The sequence below is a fragment of the Ahaetulla prasina genome, chromosome 2 (genome assembly GCF_028640845.1).
Source record: "Ahaetulla prasina isolate Xishuangbanna chromosome 2, ASM2864084v1, whole genome shotgun sequence".
Classification (NCBI taxonomy): domain Eukaryota; kingdom Metazoa; phylum Chordata; class Lepidosauria; order Squamata; family Colubridae; genus Ahaetulla; species Ahaetulla prasina.
The window spans coordinates 89,098,752-89,105,320 of NC_080540.1; positions in this window are offsets into that span (position 1 = coordinate 89,098,752).

The window sequence follows — 6,569 nt, forward strand, 5'->3', positions numbered from 1 at the left end:
TTTAGTAAGACTGAAGTCTGTCATCTACTTGTAATGCCAGGAATCACTCCTACAACACATGAAAGAATAATAAAATAATTACAGGTTCTTTATCTGCAGGTTATTTAGCAACCTATCATAATGAAAAACCCTCCTCCTTTCACGGCCAAGGCTCTAAGAAAATGCATGCATAAACTGGAACAACTGAAAGAGGAAACTTGTACTTTCCTGGAACCTAGAACTGCAGATGAAGTATAATGATTCATGCTTTCCAAAGCATTTTGTTTGGCACCCAGAAAGCAAAAGAAAAGAAAACATTCTAAAAAGATTATGCTTTTGCTATTCATGACTTAATGTTTTATTCAAAACCTTAGTTCCCTGTATAGCAGTAAAGGTTTCAAGTCATCATATTTTGTAGGCATTCTTAAGTAGCATTCTCTTACAGAGGGGAAGGTAAAAGACAGTTCCCATAGTAGCAGCGGTATATATCTGCTTCTGTTATTGCACTCACTATAGAACAGCCTTTAAACCAGGGGTGTCAAACTCGATTTCATTGAGGGCCACATCAGTGTTGTGTTTGACCTTGGGGTCCCAGGGTGGGCGTGGCCAGCTTGACGTCACTCATGACGGGGCCTCTGTGGCAGCCCGAGCGCTCTGCCAGCAAAAATAGGTGCCCATGCTCTGTTTTCGGCTGTGACTGCCTCCTGCAACTCTCTGCCAGTGAAAATGGAGCTCAGAAGGCCACATGCCTCTCCACAAGCTCCGTTTTCGCTGGCAGAGGCACCGTGGGCCGGTCTTTTGTTGTTTTCAGGGCGGCCCTGCGGGCCAGATCTAAGCACCCCATGGACCAAATCTGAAGCCTGTTAGGCAAAAAATGGGTGGTGTAGGCAAAAAATGGGGGTTGGGGGGTTCGTTTGAGCGAAAGAGAGAGAGAGGGAGGGAGGGAGGGAGGAAAAAGGAGAGGAAGGAAGGACTGCAAACCTGGCACTAGACGCAGTGGATAGAGGATAATCCAGGGCTGGAAGGGATCTGGAGGTCATCTAGTCCAACCCTGCTCCAGCAGGACATTGTTAGTGAGTTTCTGTCTTTTGATTCCCCCAGTCACATAGCCACGCCCACTCAGTCACATGACCACCACCACCACCAAGCCACACCCACAGAACCGGTAGGAAAGAAATTTAGATTTCACCAGTGCCTACAGGGATTAAAGCGAAAAGCAGAAATAGCAGCACCCAACTCTCAGCAGTACAGATATTGGGATGAGAAGTTTAAAAAGAGCTTCTGAATTCATCTAGAAAAGCATCACCCACCCATCCCAGCTCCGAGTCTTTGTAGAGAGGAACTTGCTTATGAACTCCAGAAACAATAAGTGTGACTCAGGAAAGATTGACAACCAGTATTATGCAGTTTGTCGTCAATAAGCCAAGGAGTGGTTTGGTGGAAAATATCCTGTCCAGCCTCCACTCTATATCACACAGGCAGTAGAATATGACGCTTGTCTTATTTCCTAGTCTATAGTGTAGCCTTTCAGAATAACCATGATTTTTATTCAGCTTCCCCAAAAGGACGTTTTTAAAGCTTCATCTGCATGTTAGTTTCATAATCCCAAAAGACTAAGGAAGGCAGCCTTTCACTTAGTTCCAGTATGATACAAATAAATTATATCAGTTTCTCACAACATATTTTAAATTTGTACCAAATATGAATAGATTAGAAAAGGATAAATACTATTTAAATCCCTAGAACTATGACGAGCAATTACTGGTTCTGACTGACGGCAAAAACAATTAAAACTCTGCAAGATAATGTATTCTCTATGTGTTTTTCTCAGAAATCAAGTCATATGGAAACCATTACATTTACATCAATAAAAAAGGAGATGTATTGAACTGATTCCCAGTTATTCTTAAGAGAATTATTCTGAATAAAACTTTAGGACATGAATGAAGCTGAAGTAATTATATATCAGATTTCCAGAAAGAAGATAAAAATCAACACTGAGTACTTTGCTAAAATGTGATCTTCTAAGATCTATGATCTTAAATTGTTTGTTTTGCTGAAATACCACAGAGGCATCATTTATGATGTCAAAAAAAAAAAAAAAGATTCCGTTGTGGGAAACTGGCTTTCTTTCTTTCTTATGGAATATTCCACCATAACAGCTACTTTTTCTTGGAATATTCCACTGTTCCATGAGATTAAAAGGTCCAAGAAAATTATTTGATTTTGGGCTGTGTCAAGGGAAAAGAAGTAACTGTGGAACAATGGTAACAGTTCAGTTTTCAACAGCCGTACTTACTACATACAAATTTGGGGAAGAGCAGCTAGTCTGCGTGTGCAAAAGAAAGAAAAAGCAGGTCCAATTCAGTGTCATTTGTAATTTCTCATACAGCAGGTATTATTTAAGAGGCTAACACCAAATACAGTGTCTCTGGGTTATATGCTTAGCTGATACTTTAGCACATGTTCTTTTCAGGAGAGAATATTTTTTTGTTTTCTGATCAAACTCATACCCTTTACTGTAGTTTAGTAGTCCATCATGTAGGAAAGAAGATAATGTCTTTGTATGGTTGCTTTTCTCTTTATAGGTGGCAAAAAACAACAATCCCACAACAAAAATAATTTATATTTTTCCCTTGTAAAATAAAGCAATGGTATTAAAAATATCTTTTCCTGATGACACTGAATCCTAAATTTCCTAATTTGGCAGTTTCCCAGATCAATGTCCATAGGTGCATATCTAGTTCAATTTAGATGGCCAAAGCACACCATTTATAAACTAGAAGTGAGATGCACATTCTTCAGCTGAACTGATCTTCAAAGAGCATAATATTGTTAATTTCATTTGTGATAGAAGAAATTGTGCCTTCTATATGTACCATATATATAAGTGAAACTGTGCAGAGAGTGAAACTTGAACTATTCTAAAGTAAATTGCAAGAAATAAATAGTAATGACAATATACAGTAGCTGTCCTTGAGCTCTAGAGTCCCATTCAGAAATCGAAACATTTCTGGATCATACAGCCTTCAGGTCCTCTGTAACACCAAACACACTGGAGTCCATAAATATGGAAGAGTCGGTAGGCAAAAATTGCCAACTTGAAGCTGCTGGAAGAAAGGTAAAGAGAGTTGGAAATATATTCAAACACCAATGGAGTCCTTCGTGGTCTCTGACTTTGTTTGGTAGCAGATATTTTATTACCCTAGATAACATCATTAGTGCAAGTGAAGTGGGCTCAGCTCCCTATTTATATACAGTAGCTTCCCCTGCCAATGTTAGTGCGGGCTTCTGGCAGTGAATTACGGTAATAAGTTATGTTTTAAGGTAAACCATTTTTCTATTTTAACTCCTGGGCAAAATGTACATGATACAGAACTGTCATAATAACTAAAATATAGTAAATCTGTTTGAAAATATGAAATTACAGTATTTACTTTAGCCCTGTATACAATGATTATTTTGCTATCGAATAAATCAATTTGTTAGAAGAAAAGTTGCTCTTAGAGATTTAGAGGTTATCTTCTTTTCTTTGAGGAAAAAAGCAACACTTTTGAATTGGTTTGAAGCACAGCTCACTTTTTATTTCTTTCATTTTTGAAAATATGAGTCCCAATTATACAAGTCAAAGACTATGATGTTTTAATGTGACTTGTCACTACAGATGTTTTAATGTGACTTGTCAGGTAAGAAGTATGAATATTCATCTAATCACTCTGTAATGAAAAGGGCAACAATATTGCCTTTCTAATTTCCATTTGCTCAGCTTCCTCCTATATAATTTGAAACAAGACTGCATCGTTGCTTGAGTTAGTGATTGATGACAATAACCCAAGCAATTATCAAAACAGCTACACATTTTACTGCTATAAAACTGTCTAAGAAATATATGGCAGGAGCCTGATATTAACTTAAAGTCTTCTATTAGCATAGTTTAAAAAAATCTCTATCACAATAAAATAAGAATAGTGAACCTTTACAAATTACCATTAACAACTACTGGTAAATGCATTAACTGTGAGAGAAATACTACCAGGCTCAGCAAACAGTAAGGTTTACATATGTATATTAAGAAAAACACCCATATATGAAGAAAAAACACAGTAGAACCCCACTTCTTCCAAATAATGCTTTCTGGGGATAGTTAGAACTTTTTAGAAAAAGTATTACTGGCAGTTTGATCAGGCTCCCCCCTCCCCAAAACTGCATTTACTGTTAGCTCCACATGCTGTATAGTTCTCAAAGAGGCAGTTCATTTAGTCCATTGCTGTCTCCTGAAGTTATTTGACATCATCATCATCATCATTCCATTAATTCCATTGACAATAATCCTACAAAACACAAAACTGGGATACCGAATCTCAAGCCAACATGGCAAGATAAACCATCTACTATACATGGATGACTTTAAAATGTATGTGAAAAGCCCCACTGAACATAAATCAATACTCAACACAGTTCAACTGTTCAGCAGCGACATCAAAATGAACTTTGGACTTGAAAAATGTGCTATATTATCCATGCAGCAAGGAAAAATGGAAAAAATAGAAGGAATAGAACTGGGAAATGGAAACATAGTAAAAGCATTAGCAAAGGATGAGGGTTACAAATACCTAGGCATATTGGAAGCAGATAATATCTTGAATGGAAAAGTCAGAGTCAACGCAAAAGGAATACATTAGGAGGCTCCGCAAAATATTAAAATCAAAGCTGAATGCTGGAAACATATTTAAAGGCATTAATACATGGGCAATTCCAGTGATACGCTACTCGGCTGGAATCATCAACTGGACTTTGGTTGAACTGAAAAATTTGGACTGGAAAATGCGCAAACTTTTGAATATATACTATGCCTTACATCCACAAAGTGACATCGACTGGTTGTACTTGCCAGGAAAAATAGGGGGCAGAGGACTATTGTAAATCCATCAAACTGTAGAAGAAGAAAAATGAAGTTTGAATGATTATGTGAACCAAAATACAGAAAAATTGCTACAGGCTGTGCAAACGGAGAAAATGATAAAAACAACAGAAATAAGGGTAGAATATAAGGAAAAACAACTGGATGACAGATTAAATAGATGGAAAACCAAAGCTTTGCATGGACAGCACTTGAAAAACATTGAAGGAAAATGTGATGACAACTTTACATGGGCACGGCTTAAGATGGGAACCATCAAGAAAGGAACGGAAGGTTTAAGAATCGCTGCTCAAGAACAAGCACTGCAAACTAATGCCATGAAAGCAAAGATACAAAAATCCGACAGTCCAAACTGTCCACTTTGCAACAACAAAGTCGAAATTCTTTCACATTTAATATGTGAATGTAGCAAAATCGCAAAAACTGATTACAAAGCTAGACATGACCGAGTTGCTAAATTAATCCACTGGTCATTATGTAAAAAATATGACTTACCTGTATCCAAAAAGTCATGGGAACATAAAGTGGAAAAAGTTATAGAAAATGAGAAGGTGAAGATCTTGTAGGACTTTTGAATACAGATGGATCGTCACTTGGAACACAACATGCCAGATATCACAGTTGTTGAAAACCGAAACGTACATTTTATTGACATCACGGTCAGAGTCGAAGAAAAAGAACTGGAAAAAATCATGAAATATAGCGACCTGGCCATCGAAACTACATGGCTATGGATGAAACATGTAACAGTGATATCCATTGTCATCGGGGCACTTGGTACCATTTTCATTTTATTTATTTATTTATTCTTGTCAAGCATGTATTTTATGACAGATACAAGTGTAAACATAATTAAAAACACATGTAAAGGGTATGAATAAAAGAAAACATTAGGACAGGTATGGTAGGCACGCTGGTGTGCTTATGCACACCCCTTATAGACCTCTTAGGAATAGCGTGAAGTCTACAGTACAGAATAGGGTGAGGTCTACAGTACACAATCTAAGGTAAAAGTTTTGGGGATTTGGGGAAGAAACCACAGAGTCAGGTAGTGCATTCCAGGTGTTGACAACTCTATTACTGAAGTCGTATTTTCTGCAGTCTAGTTTGGATCGGTTTACCATGAGTTTGTATCTATTGTGTATTCTTGTATTGTTCTGGTTAAAATTCATGTTCAAGAATTTTATAAGATACATCAATAAATAGGGCCGCGGTGTGGCTCAGGCTGTAAGATAGCCTGTTATTAAACACAGCTGCCTGGAGTCCCACCAGGCCCAAGGTTGACTCAGCCTTCCATCCTTTATAAGGTAGGTAAAATGAGGACCCCGATTGTTGGGGGGGCAATAAGTTGACTTTGTATATAAATATACAAATAGAATGAGACTATTGCCTTACACAATGTAAGCCATCCTGAGTCTTCGGAGAAGGGCGGGATATAAATGTAAATAAAAAAAAATTGCAGTTTCCTGCAATAACACCATCGGAACTGCAAAAAAACTGTGCTACTTGGAACATTGTATATCATAAGAAGGTACTTGTTGATACCTAGGACGCTGGCAGCAACCTGTATAACCCATTAGCAACAGTCAATGGTATTTGTGATGCATTTTTGAATGTTCAGTTGACTTGAGTTTCATGTTTAATGAATAAAGTAAATAATAATAATTTA